At 40.0% G+C, this 27,757-nt stretch overlaps 1 protein-coding gene across 7 annotated transcripts in view; it reads left to right on the forward strand.

The window, feature by feature from the left end:
- KHDRBS3 (KH RNA binding domain containing, signal transduction associated 3) overlaps positions 1-20,418 on the forward strand; it is a 210,197-nt gene extending 189,779 nt beyond the window's left edge. For all 7 annotated transcript variants that reach the window (XM_073632282.1, XM_073632281.1, XM_073632284.1 and 4 more), the window contains one exon: positions 20,215-20,418. The gene's annotated coding sequence lies outside the window, so the exon portion shown is untranslated. The remainder of the gene's footprint in view (positions 1-20,214) is intronic.
- The last annotated feature ends 7,339 nt before the right edge of the window (positions 20,419-27,757 follow it).

The following is a 27,757-nucleotide window of genomic DNA, read 5'->3' on the forward strand; positions in this document are numbered from 1 at the left end:
ATAGGGATGAAACTTTTTCGCAGAAGGGAGTTTAAGAAGAGACCTGGCCACTCATTAAAATTAGAAGAAAAGAGGTTTAACCCTGAATTACGTAGAGGGCTCTTTGTTGTAAGAGTGGTAAGTATGTGGAATTCCCTTCCACAGGCGGTGGTCTCAGCGGGGAGCATCGATAGTTTCAAATAACTATTTGATAAGCACCTGTACGACCACAACATACAGTGATATACAATGTAATAATGACATATAATCACACACATAGGTTGGACTTGATGGACATGTGTCTTTTTTTCAACCTCACCTACTATGTAACTATGTAATGTCTATGGCAACCAGGCAAGCTTCATTTGGGACCTGTAATCCAGCTATGATTTTAAGTAGATCAATTGTATCCTTTACATGAGAGAAAAGACCCTTAACATGTGGATATAGATACTCATCTATAAGCTGACTGGCATTTTCAGTAAGTGAACCACAGCCTGATATAACTGGCCGACCAGGTGGGGAAAGTAGACTTTTATGCACTTTGGGCAGTTTGTAAAATGTTGGTTCTTATTATCCAAAAAATGTCAATGTATTTGAGTAAATGATTCATTTGTAATGTGCCCTAATCAAAATGTCTCTATATTGTTTGATGTAATATTCAACATGGGACATAGGTACTGTTCTGTACCATTTGGTATTGCGGATGATATCATAGCATATACTCTCACAGCTCTCTGTATCCGTGATAACGAGGTTCTCCCCCTTATCTGAAGGTTTGACTATGATATTTTTGTTGGTCTTAAGGGATTTCAAAGCCCGTTTCAAGTGAAATGCAAGTTTCGGATTAGGTCCTAATCTCCAGTTTGTAATCTCTATCTCTTTAGTGACCTGGATGACAAAGGCCCATATGTTAGGAATACCTTGTAGGATGGAAAAACATTTTGATTTTGGTTTGTAAGATTTAGGTAAGTTAAATACTGGTATGTGGGAGGAGTGGGAGGATGCACTGCAACCCATTCCGGGTGCATTGAACGTCTAACCCTCCTCCTCTGGGTTGCTCTCATCCCAAAGTTCCATCAAGTCTTGAAGGGCCTTGAGATCTTCAAGGGTTACATTTTTCAATACTGAGTTATGCTGGACAGGGATTTGGGTATCTTTATGATCTTTATCATTGAGAACTTTAAACATCAGTCACCTAGCGAACAAGTGTAAATCCTTTGTTAGCTCAAATTGATCTGCCTCCTCATCAGCAGAAGGTGAAGCCAAGTCGCAATACTTTGGACTCATCTGCTGATAAGCAATAGGAGCACACATTGATAATATCATACGTTTCTCAATTCCCAACCAATGTGGATTTGGGACAACATACTTCGGGGGCTGATTGGATATACACATGGATGTAGTTGCAAGTGGTGGTGCTTTCTTAAGTTCAGTGGAAGTGTCAGAGTTAAATATAGATGCTGTACGTATGTCCATGGAAGGACCTTGCACTTGTGTTACGTTGTTCGCTGGCCTACTGGGTCAAAGGCCCCGCCGGCAGTGACATAGAATTGATTCTTACTGTAGGTGAAGTGAGCGACATCAAAGTGTTGTTAAGTGCATTACACAACATTGGTGTAGCCGGTGCTGTACGATTTTGTAAACGTTGTGAACGTGACCGTTTATCTTTGTTCAAAGCATGTGCTGCTCTGGGGTGCCCATGTGATCCAGTTTCACCCTAATTTTTTCTGTTCTTTGATGCATTGCAAGTCCCATCAAAGCATGTGCCTATTTAAACATATGATGCTGAAGAAAAAGAGGAAGTGTCAGATTCAATTAAATCAAGATTGGTCACAGGGGGTCCCGAATTATAAAAACCCCTGTGACAGAATGTCCCTTGTTGGGTTCACTTGTACGCTTGTTCATTATCATAGGCTTTTTTGTCCCTAGCAAACTTATTCTCTGTTGTTTTAATGAGATTAGCAGCGTATTTAATGAGGTGTTCCTTCAATTTTTTATCCTTATCCATATATCTTGTATAAGAAGCCATGTTACCATGGTCTTCCTTCCATCTCAATATTTCTTTGTCCAGCTCATTAATATCTGAGTCATATTGGCCACAAAGAATCGGCATCATTTTGAGAGAGCATGACTGCAGATTAGATTCCCATGCTTTTTTCACGTTAGGTTTTACCCTCCTGATGTTAGGGAATATTTGAATGCGTAACCTCCAAGGTACAACTTGGTTTTCTGCATATTTATTGAAAAATTCCTTGTTTTTTCACAACCAATTTTTGAAGGACCAAGGAAATAAACTATCTATATCTGCTTCTGTTGCAACATCTTTAGAACGTACCTGTTTGACCTCTGTTACAAACCCCTCCCATGCTTGCCCACAGTTATCCGTCATATCTCCTACTGTTCCCCAAAATTGGTTTCAGAAAGTTTGGCAGAATCAGAGCTTTTTATTGTGGGTAATATCAAATCCAGTTCGAGCTTCTACCATAGATTATACTGTGCATGAAAGAAAAACAAATTTAACAAACTTTTTATATAGAAAATAACAACAAGTAATTCACAAAAATAGAATACTCAATGCTGGTATCTGGTCACAAAGGTGTGTATCATGGGTGTGTTATCTACACTATTGGAAGGTATAGAAAAATATGTGATCAGAGCCCAGCATCAATGATTTCATTAAGTATGGCACCAACATCCCTTAATATGTTATATGAGAAACAAGAAATTGGGAGATATGGGACTTTATGGGTGCACTATAGTATGCATACCTAGAAATGATAAAAATATATAATATTTTATTTTATAATATTTTATTTAAATGAACAATATCATAAAACCAATGCATACAGTACAACCATATCCATAGGTGTACGAAAACACTGTATTGGTAATATTGATTCACTGTATCCATGTTCAAAATTCTACATGTTCAAAAATCGCCATATGACTTCTTCAGATAAAAACGTGGAGTTTCATCTACTAAAAGTATGGACATACGCATCAATCAACTTTATCATGAAAAAGAGAACAAAAACAAGAATTAGCAATATATATATATATATATATATATATATATATATATATATATATATATATATATATATATATATATATATATATATATATATACATATATATATACATATATATATATATATATATATATATATATATATATATACATATATATATACATATATATATATATATATATATATATATATATATATATATATATATATATATTTACATATACAAAGGGATTGTATACAAACTATAAGATATACACATATAATTGCAGTCAGACACATGGTGAGCATCCCCAAATGTTGGTTCCTACCTCATTGAGCGTGGAAGCCAGATTGAAATTAAAAATGAATAAGGAGTGAGATCCAGTAATGCCATGCATCCGATCAGTCACAGTCGCACAAATATGCCAGGTCTACCATAGGGAGGGGTATGGGTGGATAAAGTCGAGTACAGCTCAGATTATAACCTGTCAATCCAAACATAAGATAACCTTATAAATTCTCTTTAACTCATCCCAACATAGATGGTAGAGACAAAGAAGAAAAAATTGAGAAATTATGAAATCATCTTACTCCAAGTTGATTGTAAGTTACAATCAAACTTAATCCGAGCTTTCCTTAAATTTAGATAAACTGGGAGCCTTAAAATCCATCAGACGACATCAGTGATCTAACTATATAGGAGACCACTTCGTAGTTCTAAAAATACACACAAAAAGCCCTATCATTTACCATTCATAGTGGAGCAAAAACTACAATTTTGCTGAAATTTCAAACTAAATATACTTGCCTCCATTTTAAAATAGAACCCATCCATGGGTCGAAATGACTCCAAGAAGAGGAAGGGAAAGAGGCCCTTTCAACCATTAAAAGGTTTAAAGCAAGCTGTATACAAGAGATAGAGCAAAGATTTACCAAGATTGTATTTACTGTGAGGGCTATGTAGTTTCCAGAGTCACTGATGTAAGCAAATGTACCTGATGTCCTGTCCTGATGGTGTGAGGCTTCCAGGGATCCCAACAACATAGCTACTGCCACATGGGTCCTTATATACCCCTCCCTGTTGTGTCAGGCGTGACCCTGAACGTTGCGCCGTGATGATGCAATGCAAATGTAAAGGGGAGGGGCTGCGTGATGAGGGGGGCATCCAAGATCCCAAGCCGTGCCACAGACCATGGCAAGCGTCATCAAGCAAAGAGGGAGTCAACCATAGCCACATCCCTAGGGGCGGGATCCATAGAACAACATCCTCATGCCCAATGGACAAACTGCCACAGAGCACAACATGGCAAGAAGCCGAACCCCCAAGGCAAATGTGGTCCCTCAAAGTGGGCATGCATGGGTGCCCCCCAAGGTTTAGGAGGGCCTGTGTACCTATCCCCACATAGTGGGGATGACTCCATGGACGCCCTTGGTCGTCCGTACGGGGACCCTCAAGACAAATGGGAAAAAGGGCCAAACGAGGTGGAGCTCCACAGGTGTCACTCCAAATGAAAAATAAAAAAAAACAACCCCTCTAAAAAATATGTCTAAACTCTGAAAGACATGCATAAGTGCAGCCATGAACAGTTACACATCCTTAAACAGTACCCCAATGTACTATAACGTGAAAATACATAACATAACAAATGTTATATAAAGTATTTATAATTTCCTCTGCACAAAAGGGATAACACATGAAAAGAGCATGGTTGCAATTGCACAGACCGGTGATTGACAAACACACTCCAAAAATACAACCAAACAAGGGGAGTGGAATGACGTATAGAGGGCTCATACAGGACTCCTGTCAGAGTCCAGTGTGATAGAGATCATGTGTTGGTTGAACGAGTGATTACAGGAATGGTTCGTAACTGATTCCCTCATTCAAACCTGGGTATCTAGTCGCTTGTAGCAAGTAGATCCATCTGGTTTCAAGTTGCGCTTTAAGGTAGTAGGTAGTTGATGGTGCTGGAACCTTGTGGAGATGTAACAAAGCACATGTGATTGGTTTTGTGGAAACTATACTGATAATGTCCCACTGGAGCATTTTGATATGTGGGCTGCTTCCATACACAGAGGAACTCCAATGGAAACCTCAGGATAATAATGTAATAGTTGGATCAGAAGATTGGAGCACCACACCAAAATGTTGAAATCCAAAAAGTGGCTGTAATCCAAACATGTGAACATAATGGCCAACCCCTTTCAGGTCCACACTTTGTCCCCTTTTTCAGGGCTAAAATATGAAATGAAAATATAAAATCATTAGAAGACAAATAAAAAGCATAAATACATAAAAAGTGTATCAAATATAAAATCAATGACAGACTGAACTATACACAGTGGTACTTGTGTCCAGGGCCCTATGATTTCAGAAACATGTACCTCAAATGCAAATATTCTGCTTTTGGGGCACATGTCTCTGAGTACTGTATTGCTTGGAACAGCTTACATCTACATATTTCAGCCTGCAGTTGATTACAAGAGGGATGCTGGAAATGGGTTGTCAGCTACACCTGTGCCTCCTGGGCACTGTAATATGGTTTTACGCTATAAGTGCTTGTGTGCATGAGCCTTTTTTTCATTGGAGTGCTATTCAAAATTAACATCACAGCCCATCAATTAATGTAACCTGCCTGTTTACTTGTGTGTTTCTGTGTCATCCAGTTGTAAAGCGGCCTCAAGAGGCTGGTTTTGATTGGTGTCTTTACCAGCAGCAAAGTGTTGACCCATATTACATAGTTACATAATTAGCCAGGCTGGAAAAAATCCATCTTGTGCAACCAATGGAAAAAAAAAATATATATAGAAAATCTCCATATAAACTATTCTATACCCACAGTTGATCCAGAGGAAGGCAAAATAAAACCCCCAATCCATGATCCAAGTTGCTCCAATGGGGGAAAATCCTCCTTGATCCCCCAAGATGCAATCAGACATTCCCTGCATCAAATACCCCTGGTGACATTAAAACTCACAGCACTGCTCACCTCCAATAAGTGCAAGAAAATATGAAACACACAAATAACATATAAAATAGCAATTAGCATATAACAAGTGTGATCAGTGCCTAATATATTCTCCACAAAACTGCATTGATGTGAAAAACACTGGTGTAATCTTTAAATCTTTAGTCCCAATGTGCAGTCACTTTTCTTATAGTTAGTGCAGAAATTACAATGCCGTGCTCTCCTCCCATGTTCCCTCACTCACCAACAACTTCTGTATGGACTTATTCGCAGAGCATTAAGAGTCATATGCGCTTGGATTGTAAATATGTGTATGCTCTTGTACTCTTTACGTCTCCACTTTACTCCGCTCCTCCAGCTTGCTAATAGGATTTAATAGCTGGTGTATTTCTCACATGTAAGAAGGATAGCAAAAGGGGCCCACATAGCGTAATTCCATTTTATTACCAGCACACATAAACACTGGTTACACTCACATAGGTGTAGAAAATGGCAAGATTGCCGGAACCAGAAACACTGTTTCAGTGTGGGTTCTGTCAGCTGCATGTGACATTACCGGTAGTCTTTTGACTAATGCGTTTTACCCCTCTCACAGAGCGTCTTCAGAAGCTCATACCCCAGGGTGTCTTCGGAAGCTCATAATCCTGGTGTTACTACCTATAAATGTTTAGTTTCAGTTATATTTTGTGTTTTTTTTTTTTTAAACAATCCACTGAGCTGACCAGAACCAGTCCTTGAAGAAGCCTTTCCATATGTGGAGGGTAAATCTCTTTTCCTCCAGATTTAAAGAGTGCCCCGTTGTTCTCTGTAATAAGCTGAATAACTGTAGACCATGTTCACTATAAGGACCATTTATGTATTTATACATGGTGATAATATCCCACATAATCACCTCTTCTCAAGAGAAAAAAAAATCAGCTAATCTTTCCTCATAGCTGTGCTCCTCCATGCCTCCTATTATATCAGTTATTGACTAAAGTAAAAATTTGAATATAAGCAGAAGTTTAATGGGAGAGGCAAAATCTGCTGGGAGTTCAACCACTGGTTTCTTTGAATACCACCAAATTAAATTGAAACTAGGATTTAGGGTGACACAATTTATTGGACAACTAAATGGACTGTAGTGCAAGCTTTCAAGGCAAGCCAGCCTCTTCAACCAATTGCCCAAAGAGGCCATCATTCTTCCAAAGCTTAGACTACAATCTATTTCATTGGCCAATAAATGGTTTTAAGTAGAAGTTATTGGGAGAGGCACATTTACTGTAGGTTCAACCACTAGTCACTTTGACTACCACGAAAATTAGAAGTTTTAATTTAGAGTGACAACATTCATTGGCCAAAAAAATAGACTGTAGTGCAAGGCAGCCTCTTCATCAGCCAATTGCCAACAAAAGAGGTCACCATGCTTCAAAAGCTGGGACTACAATAGACTTCCTTAGCCAATAAATGTATCACACCAAATCCAAATTTCTACTTTCTTTAATGGGAGATGCAAAATTGCAATATAAGTTTGGATTTGGGGTGATGCCCTTTATTGGCCAACAAAATAGATTGTAGTGCAAGCTTTTAAGGCACTCCAGCCTCTTCTTCCACCAATTCCCCAAAGAAGAGGTCACCATTCTTTGATAGCTTCCACTACGATCTGTTTCATTAGCCAATAAATGGTGCCCCCCTAAATCCAAACGTCTACTTCGTTTAATGGGGGAGAAAAAATTGAAGTATACGTTTGGATTTGGGGTGACATTTATTTGCTAATGGAATAGTCTGAGGTGCAAGCTTTTAAGGCATGCTAGCCTCTTCTTCAACCAGCTGCCCAAAGAAGAGGCCACCATGTATCCAAAGCTTGCACTACAATCTATTGGCCAATAAATGGTGTCACCCCAAATCCAAACTTTTACTTTGTTTAATGGGAGAGGCAAAATTGAAGTATAAGTTTGGATTTGGGGTGACAACATTTTTTTGCTAATGAAATAGACTGGTGTGCATGCCAGCCTCTACTTCAATTTTATTCTATTTTATTCTATTTTGTTGGCCAATAAATGTTGTCGCACAACATCCAAACTTCTACTTCGTTTAATGGGAGAGGCAAAATTGAAGTATAAGTTTGGATTTGGGGTGACAGAATTTATTGGCCAATGGTGTGCAAGCTTTTAAGGCACTTGTAGTGCAAGCTAAAGAGACATGGTGGCCTCTTCTTTGGGCAGCTGGTTGAAGAAGAGGCAGGCATGCCTTAAAAGCTTGCACCACAGTCTATTTCTTTGGCCAATAAATGTTGTCACCTCAAATCCAAACTTATACTTAAGTTTTGCCTCTTCCATTACATGAAGTAGAAGTTTGGATTTAGGGGGGCACCAATTATTGGCTATCAAAGTATGATGACCTTTTATTTGGGGAATTGATGGAAGAAGAGACTAGAGTGCCTTAAAAGCTTGAACTACGGTCTATTTTGTTGGCCAATAAAAAGCATCACCCTGAATTCAAACTTATATTTCAATTTTGCTTTTCCCATTAAAGAAGTAGAATTTGGATTTGGTGTGACACATTTATTGGACTGTGGTGCAAGCTTTCAAGGAACACTGGCCTCTTCTTCAACCAACTGCTCAAAGAAGAAGCCACCATGCCTCGATAGCTTGCACTACAATCTATTTTGGTAGCCAAAAAAAGCTGTCACCCCAAATCCAGACCTTTACTGTGTTTACTGGGAGAGGCAAACTTGAAGTATAAGTTTGGATTTGGCGTGATAGCATTTATTGGCCAACGCAAAAAACTGTGCAAGCTTTCCAGGTACGCAGGCCTCTTCTTCAACCAACAGCTACAATCTATTTTGTTGGCCTATACATGGTGTCACCCCAAATCCATATTTCTACTTTGCTTGGTGGTATTCAAAGTGACCAGTGGTTGAACACTCAGTGGATTTTTCTTTTGCCATTAAAGTGGAGGAAGATGACATGAAGAAGTGAAAACTGATGTACCCTTTATCACAATTTTCTTTGAAGCATAGGAGGTCATAAGTCATTTTGTGGCTAAATGGAAACAGAACTGGGAAACATCATTAAAGCAGAAAATCCCTTTAAGTTGTGTTATCCTACCCATAATAAACTAATGCAAAACATTAATCATGTTCTCTCATTATATTATTTCCTTTGAGAACTATATAATTTGAATAAAGTTCCTCAACCTTTTGCTGTCTTGTTCTGATGTATTTTTAGTAAAATGACATGTGACGGGAAAATGATCCAATGTCAGTTTTTTTTTTTTTTATGTATACATGAGTATATTTTTTTGCTTGCTTAAGTTAATCTTTTCAGCTATAATGAGACCTCCATATACCATGTCTTGCTGTGTCGGGGTATGGTTTTTGCCTGCTTTTGATGTATCATGAAAGTAACATCGTGTCATATATCTTCACGGAGGTCGATGCAAAGGAGTGCATACATTATGAGAGTTGCCAAGCAAATTACCTGTGGGAAAAGTGACGCCTTTTTAACTCGGATGCCTTGCCACCTCCTTTGATTACAGTTGTTTGTAATTAAAGCACCTCTGCTAGATGTGTTTACTCCAGCATGGCTTTTGTGCAAATGATGAGATTGAAAAAAAATTACAAAACAAAAAGAAACAGAGTCAAATCAAAGGGGGCTGTTGGTAGTTTGGATTTTTTTTTTTTGGCAAATTAAGACCGCCATGCAGGATGTTCATTACAAAATGACTGACAAGGCTAAAATGTTTCAGAAAATACATGTTACACAAGAGCCATTTTTTCCTGCCCTGAAGGTTTTAATATGAGTGGGTTAAAATGAATACTACCCCATGAACAAAAATGTAATATATGGCGGCTTACCAGTCCAGAGATGTGATGGCTGCATTTTTTTTTTTTGGGCTTATTTTTTTTTTACCTAGTTCTCCTGCCAGTAACACACTTCCTGTCGTACAGTGACAACCCTCACTCACTGTACTGTATCTGTGGGGGGGGGGGGCAGCACTGTCCCCTTATAACAGGAAGTATGTTATGATTAAATGTTTCAAATCTTTCCGATAGACTCGAGTCCGGTCGAAAAATCCGCTCGTCTGTATGCTAGTCCGATGGACAAAAACTGATGCTAGGGCAGCTATTGGCTACTGGCTATCAACTTCCTTGTTTTAGTCCGGTCCTACGTCATCACGTACAAATCCGTCGGACTTTGGTGTGATCATGTGTAGGCAAGTCCGTTCGTTCGAAAGTCCATCGGAAGTCCGTCAAAAGTCCGTCGGACCTTTGATGCGGAAAAGTCTGCCCGTGTGTACACGGCATAGGTCTGCTGCAAGTTCTGGTTCAGTTATGTTGTGCAATAGTCATCCCACCACAGGGGTCACTGTGGCTGAATTTCCATGCTGTAGGCTTGTAGAGCTCTTGCTGTAGACTCACCAACTTTGCTCTTGCTACAGACATGCCACGCCAATTTGCTACATATTGGAAAAGTGTTAACTAGAACTTGTGCTTCAAGTGCTGTGCAAGTGTATAACTTGCCAGTGAAAATGTGTAGCAAGTTAACAGACCTACAATTCAACACTGCCACAAATTTGTGGCAAACTATCCCTGCTATCTGGATTCTAATCCATAGCATAGAAGATGGGGGTTCAAATCTGGCAAGGGGTTTTTGCACTAACAACTTATAGCAATGCAGTACAGGCAGAGAGCGCAGGGAGTTATCAGCCTATTGTATTTCTGACAGGATCAAATTATCTTTTTTGCACTAATCAAACAGATATAACAAAATGCCTTCAATAGTATATTTAAAGTAGAACTACATAAAAAAATTTAAATGAGCCACAAGAGAATAGATACATTAAAAAAATGTATTTCAACAGACAGTGTCAGTCCAGAGATATACTTTTTTCTGTCACTAGATGTCCTTGGCCTGATGGCCAGCACCATTCATCCACTTTTTCTGAGCCTAGGAGTTACTGGACCTGCCCCCAGCCTGTGACTGGACAGTGAAAGGAGAAGCAGCACATTTACCAAAGTCATTAAATAGTATGGCAGATTCATAGATGACCTTATACTCATTTGGGACAGTGATGTGGGAGATGTTTTGGATTTGTTAGTGTACTTAAACCTGGAATTTACCTATGAGAGCCACACTAACACCATTAATTATTTAGACATCACTTTGAAGGGTGATCATATTATAGGCAATGTTGAAATGTTCACTTTCTGTAAAGAGTGCGCTGGCAACTCTCTCATGTTGGCCAGAAGCTGTCACCCACCACATAATATTCGATCTAAGTAGTTGGGGTAACTGCAAGAACTCGGTTACATTTGTTACTTCTTTTTCACAAGAATTTAACCAAATTAAGGAAATTGTGTTAAAATATCTCCCTGTTTTGACTGCTCATAAAGCTCTCATTCCTTTACTCTCTGATGGTTGTAGATTTTCCAGCAGACATGCTGGTACTTTAGGAAGTATTTCATCTCCAAGTCTTTTTCAGTCACCACCCCTAGGCATACTTGTCTTAGAACTTTTGAGTCCTTCTGCTGTGCAAATACTTGGTGTATGTTGTGGAATGCACTTCTTGTGCATAAAAATATGTAGGTTGCACTTCTAGGGCTCTGAGATTTAGAATCAGCGGACACCGTAATGGAGCTCCTTATCCCAGTGATCGGAACCTCTCGAATGTGTCTAAACACTTCACACATGTACATGTAGACAATATGAGTTCCTTTATTTTTAAGGGTCCTAAAAGGGTTAATAGACCCCCCTCGGGGGAGAGATTACCACCACAAACTTTTCGAGAGAGAGGTATGGTGAATATTCCCCTTAAATACCAGAATTCCTGCTGGCATGAATTACAAATGGGATTTGGATTTATTTTTGAAATTATATGCTTTTATAATTTAATACAGCCAGTCCTGTTTTGGAGATTTTTACTCTTCTGCTAATTTAGTACCTTTTTCTGTTGCAGGTTATAATATCTTAAATCTCTGGTTATATCACCATAGAATTTGTAATTTTTCTATTGTTATATTATACGATCCAGTGCCACTTTTCCCTCTGTTCTATAGTGAAAATTCATCCAATTGACTTAATTGTTTTATTGATGCACTTGCTATTTTATTGAGCTGTATTATGTCTGTATATATGTTTTGTGTTTCACATGTCTGATATGCTGTGATCAAGGCGTTTTGTGCCGAAACGCGTTAGCCTTTGCACTGTTCTTACATCGTTCCTGTATGTAGCAATAAAGACTTTTTATTTAGATTACTGGAGATGTCGGCTACCTACCTTTTTTAGAAGCACAGTAATGAGCGCATCTCTCTATCACTCTGCTCTCTCCTCCTGTCTTCATACTTCTTGTCAGCATTTAAACTGATTGGCTTCTTGTTCTTTGTCTTCACCTCACACTCCAGCCCGGTGGTGCAGGGACTGCAAGAGGCTAAAACCGGGTCAATTTACAGTATTTACACTGCTTGTATTAAAAGAATACATTTAATGATGTATTAATAAGAACAAAGATACATCCTTTAGACCTTTTCACACCTGTCGCGCTTTTCAGGTTTTTTAGCACTAATAATAGCGCATGTAAAGCGACTGAAAAGCTCCTCTCAAGCCACCCCAGTGTGAAAGCCTGAGTGCTTTCACACTGGGGCGGTCCGCTTGCAAGAATTTCAATTTGTAACTAAATGAATTGTAGATGTCTATGGCTGAGAGGTTTCACATTTATATAAGAAACTATGAATGACTTTGCCCAGCAGTCACTTCTGGGTGGACTGATCTTTAAAGGAGATAGTCTCCTAAAAGTTGATGTATTTTTTGTGCTACCACCAAACCTTCTCACATTACTCCATTAGAACCAAATAGGGATGATTATTCTAGGCGTTTTGGAGGAAGACTCCTTCATTCTATTCCATAATGTAGAATGTCTGTAGGGTCCATGCCTGTGAATGTTCTCATTTGTCGAGGTCATGGAAGATCTAGTAGTAGTTAGTCATATTTAATTGGACTTGTTCTGTAATGTAAGGAACATACTCTAGCAATTCTCTCCACACAGATAGCACAAACACCTTAATCCAATCACCATGGAATGTGTTACTTCAGATGTTAATTGTCCAAGAAAAGGACGGGAGGTGTGAAAGTTGTGGAACCTTTCTGTTCTACAACGTAGTTACATAAACACACCCTTGATATTAAAAAGTCTACACAGGTATTATTCATTCGATACACATTGCTGAAAGCCTAATTTGTTATCAAATTGTCACGATAGAGATGGTAAAATGGTGTTATATGTGGAAGACAGATGTGTCCACATACCACACCCTTTTCAACAATATTTGTTCCAGTGTAAAGCAAATGGCCTCTTTCATTCTTCTTTCAAATCAATTGTCTTTTCTGTCCAAAATGTGCACCTTTAGAAATGTGATTCAGGGAATTAACACATGTGCAGACTCCATGGCACCAAGGATGGTATTATGTAACTCAAGCAGGGTAGGTCCACAAGTAGTTCAAACCTCCCAAAAATTGTTACACTGCTCCAGACCTAAGCCTTACTCGCTTTCTGTGTCAGCTTGTAAAGCTCATCTCCGCTTATCATCTAAGCAAATTGGTAAATGGAAGCCACACACCAGAATCATATTATATGATAATACAAGTGCAACCATATTGTCCCTGCCCAGGGACTGCCCCTCCGTAACTCATTTCACCAATGAAGGCTTGATCACAAGGTTGTTCCACAATTTTCCCACTTCCCATCCTCTTCTTCAACAATTAACATCTGTCTTGACATATTCCATGGTGATTGGTTGAAAATGTCTCTGCTACCTGTGTGGATATAAATGCTGGGGTATGTTTAGAAGTAGAATGGTCTTCTACAGCAGCATTTCTTCCACCAAGGCATTTGCAGAAGATTGAACAATACATCTATCTATTTGCAGCTGAATTTCATAGTTATATTGAATGAATCATGCAGTAAAGCAGGGATTTGCAATTAGCGGACCTCCATCTGTTCCAGAACTACAAGTCCCATGAGGCATAGCAAGACTCTGACAACCACAAGCATGACACCCAGAGGCAGAAGCATGATGGGACTTGTAGTCTTGCAACAGTTGGAGGTCCGCTAATTGCATATCCCTGCAGTAGAGAATCAAGTCTGACTCAAGTGCCATATTTTTTTTGGTGGAATGGATAAGAGTCAGTATTTTTGTGAGCTTTGATAGCTGTCTTTGCCCGCATACGTGTAGGGATTATTTCCAGGACATGAAAGTTTTGCGTTTAAGTACATAGTACACATAGGTAAGTGCTGATGTACAGAAGCTTTGGCCTTTACAAGAATATGGCTGCTTACAGCCATTCAATCCTATGGAAGGTTGTGCACGGTGCCTACAGCTCTAGCATATTTTTAGCCTCTCACCATTCATGTGCAAGAAGCGCTATGCCGCGTACACGCAAACTGATTTTCCGACGGGAAATGTTGGATGTGAGCTTGTTGGCGGTAAGTCCAACCGCTAACAAATGTGTGTTGTTGGACTTTCCGAGCGTGTGTACACAAGTCCGTCGGACAAAAGTCCAAAGCACAAACACGCATGCTCGGACGCAGAAGTGGTCGGTTTTGTAAACTAGCATTTGTAATGGAGAATTAACATTCGTGACGCGGCAAATTATGAAATCTCCAAATGCAGCGCAAAATTCTCTTCTTCTTTAATGGGATAATAATGAAGCTGCTTTGCTGGTGATACTGATGGAGCTATTGCAAACACATTTTCAAAGGCTTTTTTTCTAGTGATATCAAGAATATTATTATGTTTATTTGGTGTTTTTTTATTTGTGCAAGTTACCACAACACCATTATCCAGTAGTTTTTAAGAACAAAGATAACAAAGATACAACTATCTTGGTGTCAATTTTACATTACATTTTTTTAAATGTAATTGCCTACTCCCAAACTGTATTTTGAAGTAAAACACATAGCCAAGTATTATTCTACACAATTTTTTTATGAGTTAAAAAAAGAAAACAATTAAAATTAGACATGTTATCTGCCAATAGAACTTAACCAAAAAGTGCATTCTATGCATCCAAAAATATAGAAAATATACCAAATCAAATCATTATTCAACCAAAAAAATAATATCAAAGCAATAACTCCAAGGCCAATAATAAATAACACGTTATCTCCTCCGATTCCGCAACATGTCTGGTTGACGAATGTGTATGCAAGACAAGTTTGAGCCAACGCCCTTCGAACAAAATTCCACGCTTTTGTTGTCGGAAAGTCCGATCGTGTGCACTGGGCTTTACAGTTCACATGCACTTTAAGTGCAGACTATTTGCCTTGGGATTCAGCAAACAGATTGTGAGGAAGTGCTACATGCACAATAACATGTCCAAGCAGCAATAGCATTTAGCAAATAATGTTGGGTAAAATTGGGTAAAACTGTATATATGGATCTAAAAGCAGCCTAAATCTTTAATTGTTCATCGTTATTGTATTGAATTGATATTTAGTAGTGAAGAAGGAAATGCCTGCAAAGTCGTCCATAGTATATTTCAAAATTTAAAAAGGCTTTAAAAAAAAGTTTGCTTTTAACAGTTTTAAAAGCAAACTTTTGTAGTGCTAGAATTATTGCTCTCTCTCTAACGTATGTGAGGATACCTCACATGTGTGGTGCAAATACCGTTTACATATGCGTGCGCGACTTAGGTGTGTATTTGCTTCTGCGCGCAAGTACGGAGGGATGGGGGCACTTTAAAGTTTTTTTTCTTTTTTCTTTTACTTTTTATTTTTTATTTTTACACTGTCCTTTTATTTTTTTATTTTTTTATTTTTTTAATTTCTTTTATTCCTATTACAAGAAATAAGAATGACAAGTCTTCTTTATGGCGAAATCTGGGGTAAAAAAAGAACACAAATCTCTCCTTTACCTGTAAAAGCAAAAGATCAAAAAAAATATTTTTGATCTTTGGCTTAAAAAAAAAATAGTTTACTTTCACCCTGGACTGGAAGTGATTTCCCCTCCCACTGCTTCTGAAAGAGTTCCAGAGGCTCATGAGCCGCTCGGAACACTTTCATGAAAAAAGCCAGCCACCGGCTGATAAAAAAATACCGGGGTTATGACTGATAGCTTCAGCCAAAACCCTCCGGTAAATCAAATTTAGACACTGGCTTCTGTTAGCCACAAGGGTACTATTTGTGATGCGTTATTAATGATCCAGTCTTGATTACTATACCCCTCCTTTTCCTTTGTAAAAACTGAAAATAATTTATTTAGTACAGTTGCCTTCTCAATTGTAACCAACTTCTCTTTTTGGGTGCTAAATTTTTTATATAATTTATTGCATTTTTCTTAAAGAAAAGTATGTCATCTTTATATCATACACGAGGGAATAAAAGTAATCACCTGAACCTGGTGGAAGAAGTCATGGCAAGTTTGACAATACTTAGATGTGAAGTCCAAGCAGAACTCTTGAATTATAGGATGAGCGTTGTGTTGTTTTGTGGCAAACTTTCCCTGTCTTGTTCCATTAAATCTTGTTCTTCAGAGAGCAAAACACGCGTGGACAAGCCCTAAAAGCTGAAGGACCATGCATATATTGCACATTTGTGTAGACTCTAGTAAATTGTGGGTTTTTCAAATATGGTACAGCACAATAGAAGGCAGTGTCTTCATCAAATATAAAGTACTGTCAAGTGTTGCCCAGGCCATTGGGCGCTGCAGTCATTCGCACATAATAATGTAATTGCATGGCTTTTGCTTGTCATCCTAGATAAGTGCGAACAGCAATCGTTTCCACTAATGAAACTTAAATCACAGCAGCAACAATTTTTTTTTTATCTCCAAGTTGCATTGTTGAGAATTACTAGAGAATGAACGCCTTTCTGTGTCAACAACTTTCAGTTATGCTCCCCTTGAAGCCAGTTTTACTGAATCTTTATTATGACTTTATATATTTGTTGCAAACTCTTCCCATCAACTCTTATTAAAAAAAAAAAAAAAAAATGTACATGTATTGAAAGCCAAAGGGGATTTGGCCATAGGTGAAATGGGGTATAGAAATTAAAGTATATGTCTGAGCAAAATAAAAAAACATATTCAGGATATCTCTCCATTACATACACGAAAGCTCCCGGCAACATAAGAGCTCTAATATTCACCTCTTTGATGGTCTGTGTGTCCCACATTCAATCCACTCCAGCACTTAGTCTCTTTCACATTTGACACATCCAGGAATATTGGATGCCTGCATTTCCCACTGCATATCATGGCACCCTCCTTTGGCCCCGATGTCACTACAGGACGTAAAAATGACGAAGCATTATTATTATTATTATTATTATTATTATTATTATACAGGATTTGTATAGTGCCAACGGTTTACGCAGCGCTTTACAATAAAAAGGGGCCAGTACAATTACAATACAGTTTAATGCAGAAGGAACAGGAGAGCCTTGCTCCTGGAGCTTACAATCTAAAGGGAGGGGAAGTGGTACAAAAGGTAATAGCTGAAGGGATGATCTGATGGAGGGGGCTCAAGTACAGTTCTTGGGTAGTGATGGGGTAGACTACCTTAAATAAGTGAGTTTTCAAGGATCATCCAAAGGCCGACAGAGTAGGAGCTGACCGGACATACCGGGACAGGGAGTTCCAGAGGATGGGAGAGGCTCTGGAGAAGGCCTGTAGTTAAGCATAGGAGGAGGTAACAAAGGAGCTAGAGAGCAGGAGGCCTTGGGAGGAGAGGAGGGGACAATTTGGGCGATATCTGCAGATGTAATTGGTGATGTAGCTGGGGGCAATGTTGTGGATGGCCTTGTATGGTGTGGTTAGTATTTTGGATGTTATACGGAAGGGTAGGGAAAGCCAGTGAAGGGATTGGCAGAGAGGGGCAGCAGTCACAGATTGGTTAGTAAGGTGTATTAGTCTGGCAGCAGCATTCATAATAGACTGCAGGGGGGATAGCCTGTGTGAAGGTAGGCCAGTGAGGAGGGAGTTGCAGTAGTCAAGCTGGTAAATAACCAAGGAATAATTAAGTTGTTTTGTGGTGTCCTTAGTTAGGAAGGAGATAATTCTGGAGATGTTGCAGAGATTAGGGTGGCAAGATTTAGCCAGTGATATGGGGGCTGGAGGAGAGGTCAGAGTCTAGGATTACACCCAGCACCTTGGCATGTGCGGAGGGACCAATGGTTGTAGGGAGGGGATCGGGGAGGAGGAAATACTACAAGCTCAGTTTTAGAGGGATTGAGTTTGAGGAAGTGGTGTGATATCCATACTGATATGTCCCTCAGTAGGTTTGTGATGCAAGATGCAGTGACACATCATGGTTCCTCTGATGCAGTGGCAATGGAACCATGGTGCGCAGCAGGGGGGGGGGACACAGGCATTCAATACACCTGAAATTGTCAAATGCCAAAAAGACTGAGAGTGGCTGCAGTGCTAAAACCGATGGAGGTCGAAGGCACAGGTCACCAGCGAGGTGCAAATAAGGGCTGGGACCAATTTTCTCTTGCAATGAGAAGTTTATCTTTTTGCTGTGTCTATACAAGCGGTCACTCCTCTGCTCCTGCTTCTCATACTTTAACCTGCCAGAAAGGTACATTGCACTGCATCTTGTTCCTGAGATGCCAATTCTGGGATTGCACAGTCTTATAAATTGAGAAGCATGTGCTGTTCTTGGTTGGGTTTAAAGAAAATGTCCAGCACAGATCAGCCGCTGCTGCAGCCTCTCACCCTGTGATATGCTACATGATTTCTACCTTTCTGAACTCCATATCCAATCTCATGGATACCACTCACCTCTCTGCACACAACACCCCAGCGCCAATTAATGTAAAAGCTTGTACACAGCAGGGAGCAACGATAAAAATTCAGCCACAGCCCCCTGTGGTGGGATAACTATTATGCCCCGTACATACGGTCGGATTTTCCGACGGAAAATGTGTGATAGGACCTTCTTGTCAGAAATTCCGACCGTGTGTAGGCTCCATCACACATTTTCCATCGGATTTTCCGACACACAAAGTTTGAGAGCAGGCTATAAAATTTTCAGACAACAAAATCCGTTGTGCGGAATTTCCGATCGTGTGTACATAAATCCGACGCACAAAGTGCCACGCATGCTCAGAATAAATAAAGAGATGAAAGCTATTGGCTACTGCCCCGTTTATAGTCCCGACGTACGTGTTTTATGTCACTGCATTCAGAATGATCGGATTTTCCGACAACTTTGTGTGACCGTGTGTATGCAAGACAAGTTTGAGCCAACATCCGTCGGAAAAAATCCTAGGATTTTGTTGTCGGAATGTTCGATCAATGTCTGACCGTGTGTACGGGGCATAACACAACATAACTGGACCAGAACTTGCAGCAGACTTGCAGAATGTTTGCAAAGAAAGTTGATCTGGAGTCATGCAATGCAGACTTGCTGCAATTGTGCAACAAACATGTGAAGCTTGGCAAGTCTAGCAAGAGCTTAGCAAGTCATTTTAAAACTTGCAGCACAATCATGCTATCAATGCTATCTGGGTCGGCACCTCCACACTAGTTCTGTGTTCCCTGCTGTCACTTGTAAACACAGAAGCTGGTTTCCTGTGCCAGTTTTTGTGTTTACAAGTGACAGCTTGTCCTTGGTGCAGAAGGAGTGGCTGCCAGGAGGTTGGGCTGTCGTGCTCCAGAGCAGGGAGTGCTCACACAGGATACAGTGGTGCCACCATTCCACACTATAGCCCTGTGTTTCCTGCTGTCACTTGTAAATACAGAAGCTGGCTTTCTGTGCCATCTTTTGTGTTTACAAGTGACAGCATGTCCTCTGTGCAGAAGGAGCGTCTGCCAGGAGGCTGGGCTGCCATGCTTCAGGTCAGGGGGTGCTCACACACAGCAAGGAGGTGCAGTTTCCCATTTTTTTTGCCTTGAGCACTGGTTGACCTTGTCCCAAAAATAGGTATAGGATTCTGTATATGGAGGTTTTCTATTTATTTCTGTTTTACTATTTATTTATTCTATTTTTTTCCATTGGTTGAACTAGGTGGACTAATCTCTTTTTTTTAACCTGCCTTCCTATGTAACTATTCTGTATATTGTTACAAATGAGGAATACATTCTTGCAGACTTGTAAAACATAATGAAAGGTCCACTTTGAGCAAGTCAAAGCCTGATGCCTTCCTGCTGAAACATTGTCACCTAAGACCCACATGTTCATTACGCACGCCTGTCAATATTGTCTATAATTGCACGTTGTTTATTTGTGCTGTTATTGAGCTGTGTGTCACTTTTGTCATTTGTGTTACAGGGACTCCTCCTTCCACCCTCCATCCAGACAGCTTCAGGAACGCTCAATACTCACCAATGTGCCTAAAAGGAGATACATTGCTTGGAAAAGACGCATCATTATTTTCTTCCAGCGTAAAGGGATCTCAGATCTGTGCATTATAAATGACAAGATTTTGCAGATGATTTCTCTTCTAAGAAATATTAAATATCCTCTTTTCAATAACTTTCTATTCAGAATTCAAATTATGTGTTTCTGTCTGGTTTCATGTGTGATACGTGTAGCAGTCCTACATCGCAACTTAACATTCCTTTGTGTTTTTTTTTGTTTTGTTTTTTTAACCTAAAAAAATATATATATACAGTATCTCACAAAAGTGAGTACACCCCTTATATTTTTGTAAATATTTTATTTTATCTTTTCATGTGACAACACTGAAGAAATGACACTTTGCTACAATGTAAAGTAGTGAGTGTACAGCTTGTATAACAGTGTAAATTTGCTGTCCCCTCAAAATAACTCAACACACAGCCATTAATGTCTAAACTGCTGGCAACAAAAGTGAGTACACCCCAAAGTAAAAATGTCCAGTGTTACAAGGTCTCAGGTGTGAATGGGGAGCAGGTATGTTAAATGTGGTGTTATTCGCTCTCACTCTCTCATAATAGTCACTGGAAGTTCAACATGGCACCTTATGGCAAAGAAATCTCTGAGGATCTGAAAAAAAGAATTGTTGCTCTACATAAAGATGGCCTAGGATATAAGAAGATTGCCAAGACCCTAAAACGACCTGCAGCCCGGTGGCCAAGACCATACAGCGGTTTAACAGGACAGGTTCCACTCAGAACAGGCCTCGCCATGGTAGACCAAAGAATTTGAGTGCACGTGCTCAGCGTCATATCCAGAGGTTGTCCTTGGGAAATAGACGTATGATTGCTGCCAGCATTGCTGCAGAGGTTCAAGGGGTGGGGGGTCAGCCTGTCAGTGCTCAGACCATACACCGCACTCTGCATCAAATTGGTTTACATAGCTAAAGATGATGCACAAGAAAGCCCGCAAACAGTTTGTTGAAGACAAGCAGACTAAGGACATGGATTACTGGAATGTCCTGTGGTCTGATGAGACCAAGATAAACTTGTTTGGTTCAGATGATGTCAAGCATGTGTGGCAGCAACCAGGTGAGGAGTACAAAGACAAGTTTTATTTTGCCTACAGTCAAGCATGGTGTTGGGAGTGTCATGGTCTGGGGCTGCATGAGTGTTGCCGGAACTGGGGAGCTACAGTTCATTGAGGGAACCATGAATGCCAACATGTACTGTGATATACTGAAGCAGAGCATGATCCCCTCCCTTCAGAGACTGGGACACAGGGCAGTATTCCAACATGATGACCCAAAACACACCTCCAAGATGACCACCGCCTTGGTAAAGAAGGTGAGTGTAAAGATGATGGACTGGCCAAGCATGTCTCCAGACTTAAACCCTATTGAGCATCTGTGAGGCATCCAAAAAATGGAAGGTGAAGGAGCGCAAGATCTCTAACATCCACCAGCTCCGTGATGTCATCATGGAGGAGTGGAAGGGGACTCCAATAGCAACCTGTGAAGCTCTGGAAAACTCCATGCCCAAGAGGGTTAAGGCAGTGCTGGAAAATAATGGTGGCCACACAAAATATTGACAATTGGGGCCCAATTTGGACATTTTCACTTAGGGGTGTACTCACTTTTGTTGCCATCTGTTTAGACATTAATGACTGTGTGTTGGGGCAGCAAATTTACACTGTTATACAAGCTGTACACTCACTACTTTACATTGTAGCAAAGTGTTATTTCTTCAGTGTTGTCACATGGAAAGGTATAATAAAATATTTACAAAAATGTGAGGGGTGTACTCACTTTTGTGAGATACTGTATATTCCTAAAAATACAATATCACATAGTAAGGAACACTGCAAATTGAAAATTATCACTGTGTCAATTTTTTTTTTTGGAAGGCAAACAAGCTGGAATAAATTATGGAATTTGTTTTTGAACTCACTAATAATTTCAAGGGAAGCTGTCACTTAAATATAATGCAAGTGGGAAGGTTAGATGGTATACTTATTCATTTACATTATGTTCACAATTGTACTGCTTTATAGAATATACAAACCATTCATATGTTCCCAGCACAGCATACAGCAGCTTTTCTTAATCTTTTAAACACAGAGGACCCCTTAAAATAACTTTCCGGTCTCAGGGAACTCCCGCTAAGAATTACCATATCTACAACTCATGATCCAAAAGTGTGATGGTCTGTGGGAAGAATGCTCCTTGCACTTCTGGTAATTGGGAAGAATTATGCCCTTACAGATAGCTGAAAAAAGGTCATTGGAGTCAGTGGAAAATTATCTAAGAGGCAGCGATTGCTCAAGGAACCCCTGGCAACCTCTGGAGGAACCCTAGTCGAGAAACCCTGGCATACAGTCTAATATCGCTGACCACACACACACCCTAGGAGGAAACAGCTTATCCTACACTATATGGCCATGAGCATGAGGACATCTATTCAAATTATGGAGTTCAGCTGTTTCAGGCGATAGGTACAGTTAGTACTAAAGTATATAAAAACACATTTAAAACAGTTATGGACTTTAAATCTTGGAGCAACAGTTTGGTGAAGGTCTGTTTGTGTTCTGACATGACTGTACCCCTGTGTACAAAGCCAGCTCCATAAAGACACGGTTTGAGGAGCTTGATGTGGAGTAACTCTAGTGGCCTACACAGAGCCCTGTCCTTCACCCTACTGAACACCTTTGTGATGAATTGGAATGCCATATATGAGTCGGGTCTTCTCATCTAACATCAGTATATGGATTAAAAATGCACTTTTGGCAGAATGGGCACAAATTTCCATGGGCACACTCCAAAATATTGTGGAAAGGCCTCCTTGAAGAGTAGAGGTGAAGCAGATTGTAGAAGAGTTATAGCCTCAAAGAGAGAGAACAATTACATATTAGTACCCATGGTTTTGAAATGAGATGTACAACAAGCTCATACAGGCTGTGTTGGTCAGAAGTCCACCAAATGTTTTCCATATAGTCAATACTTTTTTGAATTTTAGGTAATAACCAAAGCAAACCACACAAACATGGAAAGAATATTCTGACAATAAAGATTGTGTTCCTGGTGGGTGTTGAACTATGGACCTCAGAGTTGCAAGGCAGGTGTACCAAAAAACAATTGGCCGAATAATGTGATTAAAGTCCAACTCCAGACAAAACACAGCTATAGTAACCTGACTGATCATCTGTCCAATTCTCTTTTGCTATCCAAAGCAAGAAAAAGAAAAAAAACACACATTTTGTCTGTGGTTTACCATAGATACAGTTAATCAATTCAAAAAAAACTAAAGCCACTTACCTTAAAGATACATTCCAATCAGGACCATTTATGCAGTGGATAGTGAACACAGCCTACCTGCTCAGATTCTTAGCATCAGGCATTGTTTTAGTGCACTAGTCAGCTCTATTACCATTTATGTTAACTGGTGATCTGGGAACCCCTTTGGCTTGCCTGTTTGTAATGCAAAAAAGCTATTCCCACCCATAAACTGCAGACTAATTATCACCACTTATATGCAGAAGTCTAAAGTCTTAAAGTGCATTTTCTACCAAACATACCCATGCAAGGGCAGAACTATAGCCACAGGTGGCCATACAACTGCTATGAGGCCAAGAAGCACAGGCTCCAGATCTGTCTGGCCATACAGTAAATTATGCAGGTATTCATTTATTTGATGGCTACCTTTGTAAAAATGTAAATCATATATAGTTTGGTAAGCTCTGTTCCACTTAGGATTTGCCTTTGAGAACCCCTTAACAGTTTTGCTATGGGGCCTCCTCATACTTAGTTACGGTTCTGTCATCATGTCTCTGCTTTGGTTTAGGTTTAAATTCTATTTGGTGGCATAGTACAAGCAGGAAGCCCATTGATTACAGCCTAAGTTTAGATAAAAAAAAGATGTAAACCCTCATTTTGTAAAACAACCCAGTTTAAAATAGAAGAGAAAGGCAAAAAATTTGTGTATAGATAAAAGAGATTACATACCCTCTCTTCTCAGCTGCAGAAGGATCTCAGAGAGCTAGGGGAGGAGAAACAGCCGCATACTGATCTTCCCAGTGAATGGCTGTGTGTGTGGGGGGTTAGGGGCCAGGCCATCAGAAGGCTTATCAATGGAGAGGAGCAGTTCTCAATATAGCCAGAAACTGACCACACTGTGCTCTCCTGCCTAGTGTGGTCAGTTTGTAATAGGAAAGCAGAGGGACTTGCAGGATCACCAGGTATTTCACACAAAGAAAGCAATACAAAGAGAACAGGATACTTTTTCATGCAAGTACATGGTACAGCAATGTTTCATATTCCCATCGTACACGTTCCTGGTATAAGCTCTAAAGGATGGGTGCTGCAGCAACAACCAGCTGGATACTGGTTCAAGTCACAAGGTAGATACTTGCCAGCACACCAAGGATCAGTGCAAGGTGGCGTCCAAACGGTTTAGTTTATTGCATGATCACAACACAAAGAGGTGCTCTTTGTGTTGTGATCATGCAATAAACTAAACTGTTTGGACGCCACCTTGCGCTGATCCTTGGTGTGCTGGCAAGTATCTACATACATGGTACAGCAGTCACATATCAGGAATATGAAATGTCGGGCTGACGTTTTTTTAAAATAAAAAAATAAGCACAAGTGACATAACTTACCATCTGTGCGATGGGTACCTTGTGCTGCGGGCTCCTCTATTAGGTGAAATCCTCCTCCATTCACCCCTGCTACTATAATCTTCTGGTGCAGCAGGAGTTTAAAAAGTGCCCAACAATGCCTGCCCCTTCTTCCCAATAACTCCATTCAAAGAAGCTGTATTATTGCTTCTATGAATGAAACATGATCTCTGAATGGAGGAGGTGGACCTTTAAGTCTTCTGCCCATCCTTCATCCATAGATCATGTGTCAGGCATAGTAGCTGTAGTGTGGCTTCTATGAATGGAGGAGGTGGACAGAAATAGCAGACATAGTCCTCTTTGATGAGTGCCTGTCACTGCTCTGTATGCTCTATTACCCCCTGCCGCACCAAAAGATTATGACAGCGGGAGTCAGGGTAGGGGATCAATAGATGAATGTTTCACCTAATAGAGGAGCCGGCAGCTCAAGAGACACATCACATTGATGGTAAGTAATGTCTCTTTTTATTTATTTATTTTAAACTAAACTCTTTCTTGTTGCCTAAGATGGGTCTTTACACTAATGTGATATGGGCTCTACTATACTAATAGAAGAAGGTGAGTAGAAGTGAGTGAATTGAACTTACTGAAACACTGCTGTGATGAATCTTAGTTGGGAGTGCTGGTGGTCTATTCCGATATCATGGACTACTTATGATGGCTTCAGCAAGCACATCTGCGTCTTGCACTAGTTTAACGGTTTAGCAAATGATTCACATAATACATAAAACAAATATCATGAATATTTTTTAAGATAAAGTATAACCCAGAAGGTTATGGTTAAGAAGAACTAAAGGAATCGAAAAGCCCACCATTGGAGCAGTGCGTGGTACAGAAAGGCCACCTTAGAACAAAAAGTATTTACTTGTCTGATTTCATCACATATTCCAATATTGAGGTTTAAATCTCCTTGAAGGACAGTGGATGGAGCTAATTTATTTATACCCCATGGCTGCATATATCTACAGCTTTTTCATACAACATGTCAGGTGCTGCTACCCTTGAACCCAATGCCAAAGAGGATAACACATGTCCAGTACCGGACGTCATCCTCCACAAGCTACTTACAAACACAACCAAACCAAAGATACAGTCAGCAATCCGGTGAAAGAACAGCATAAAAGTCTGTTATTAATTATTAGTGCTTAAAAGCTTCCAAAAATACAAAGAAAACACTGAAGTGTGTCTGCCCGCTTGCTATGGGGGCACTGGGGCATGCTCGCTCCAAAAAGCCATGCTCTATACCTCCAAAAGACATGTAGAGCCACGGCTCAATCCTACCCCCGCTCTGCTCATTAGCTCCCTGGCTGTGATTGACATCAGTGGGAGCCAATGGTTCCTGCTGCTGTCTCAGCCAATGAGGAGAGAGAGTCCTGGGACAGCCGAGGCTCTTGCGCACTTCGCTGGATCGAGAGGGGGCTCAGTTGAGTATTAGGGGGGCTGTGGGGGGAGCAGCACACACAAGGTTGTTTACCTTCATGGATAGAAAAAACCTTCAGCCTTTACAACCACGCAAGCGGAATGTCCGACAGAAAAAGTCCGACGGACGCTTTTCATTGTCTATTCTGATCGTGTGTATGCCTCATCAGACATTTTTTTTGAAAATTCTGATGGACCTAGAAATGGAACATGTTCTAAATATTTCCGACGGAACCAATTTGTATCGTGAAAACCGATCGTCTGTATTACGATGGACCAAAAACGACGCTTGCTCTGAAGTAAGTACGAGACAGGAAGCTAATGGCTACTGGCTATTGAACTTCCTTTTTCTAGCTCCGTCATACGTGCTGTACGTCACCTTGTTCTGGACGGTCGGACTTTCGTCGGACTTTGGTTTGACCGTGTGTAGGCAAGACCGCTTGAATGGAATTCCGTCTGAGTTCCGTCGGAGTTTATACCGAGGGCAAAACCGGTCGTGTTTACGTGACATTATACTAGACCTAAGCAACTCTCCAACTCACCAAAAGGGATGTTCTCTAAAGAGAGACAAATACAAACAAAAGATAAAAAAAAATGATAGAAAATAACATGAAGATCTAACACCAAATAAATAAACAAATGAAACACATTAGTTTATTACATAGGGGTTTTCCAGATTGGAGGGCAAACAAATAGCTCATAGGAGGAACAGGGATGACCTTTTGTTTAAAAACGATTTCCATCAACATCCCCCTTATGTTTTAGGGGCTGCCTTGAACAGGGTACTTTTCTACAGCGATGACCTTTTGAGAGAGAAATTTAAATAGTAAGAAAACTGGGGATCAAATGGTTACTTTTGTAACTACTTTTTCCAAGGAGTACCATCATATAGTAAATATGATAAAAAAATAACCTCTATAACCTATTTTATATTCAGATAAGGAGCTGTCTGCTGTTCTACGTAGTGGGTGCAGGTTTTCAAGTTGTCAAGCTATCCTGATAGAGCTCAGGATAGCGGTAAAAACCTGGCATGGGTTTTAATCCTTCACTCTATCCAAAAAGGTATGAGATAACTGGCCAGCCAATGCTTTGGCTGGACATTGTGTAATCAGAGTGTTCCTGTTTTAGAATCTGGGCCAATTCACACCACTTGTGGTCTGGTGGTACATGTATAGGCAACAATTTGTATAGTCAGGTGTACCAAGGAGTCACACTGATAAATAAAGCAGAAATACTTTATCTATTTTGGGTGTAAGTCCACTTATTGTATACCTTTTTTACGTAGATTGCACATGTGGTCTAGAGCCACAGCATACATTAACCACTTAAGGACCGAGCCTCTTTTTTAGATGTGTTGTTTACAAGTTAAAAACAGTTTATTTTG

Source organism: Aquarana catesbeiana, linkage group LG05 (assembly GCF_042186555.1).
Source record: "Aquarana catesbeiana isolate 2022-GZ linkage group LG05, ASM4218655v1, whole genome shotgun sequence".
In the NCBI taxonomy this organism is placed as follows: Eukaryota; Metazoa; Chordata; class Amphibia; order Anura; family Ranidae; genus Aquarana; species Aquarana catesbeiana.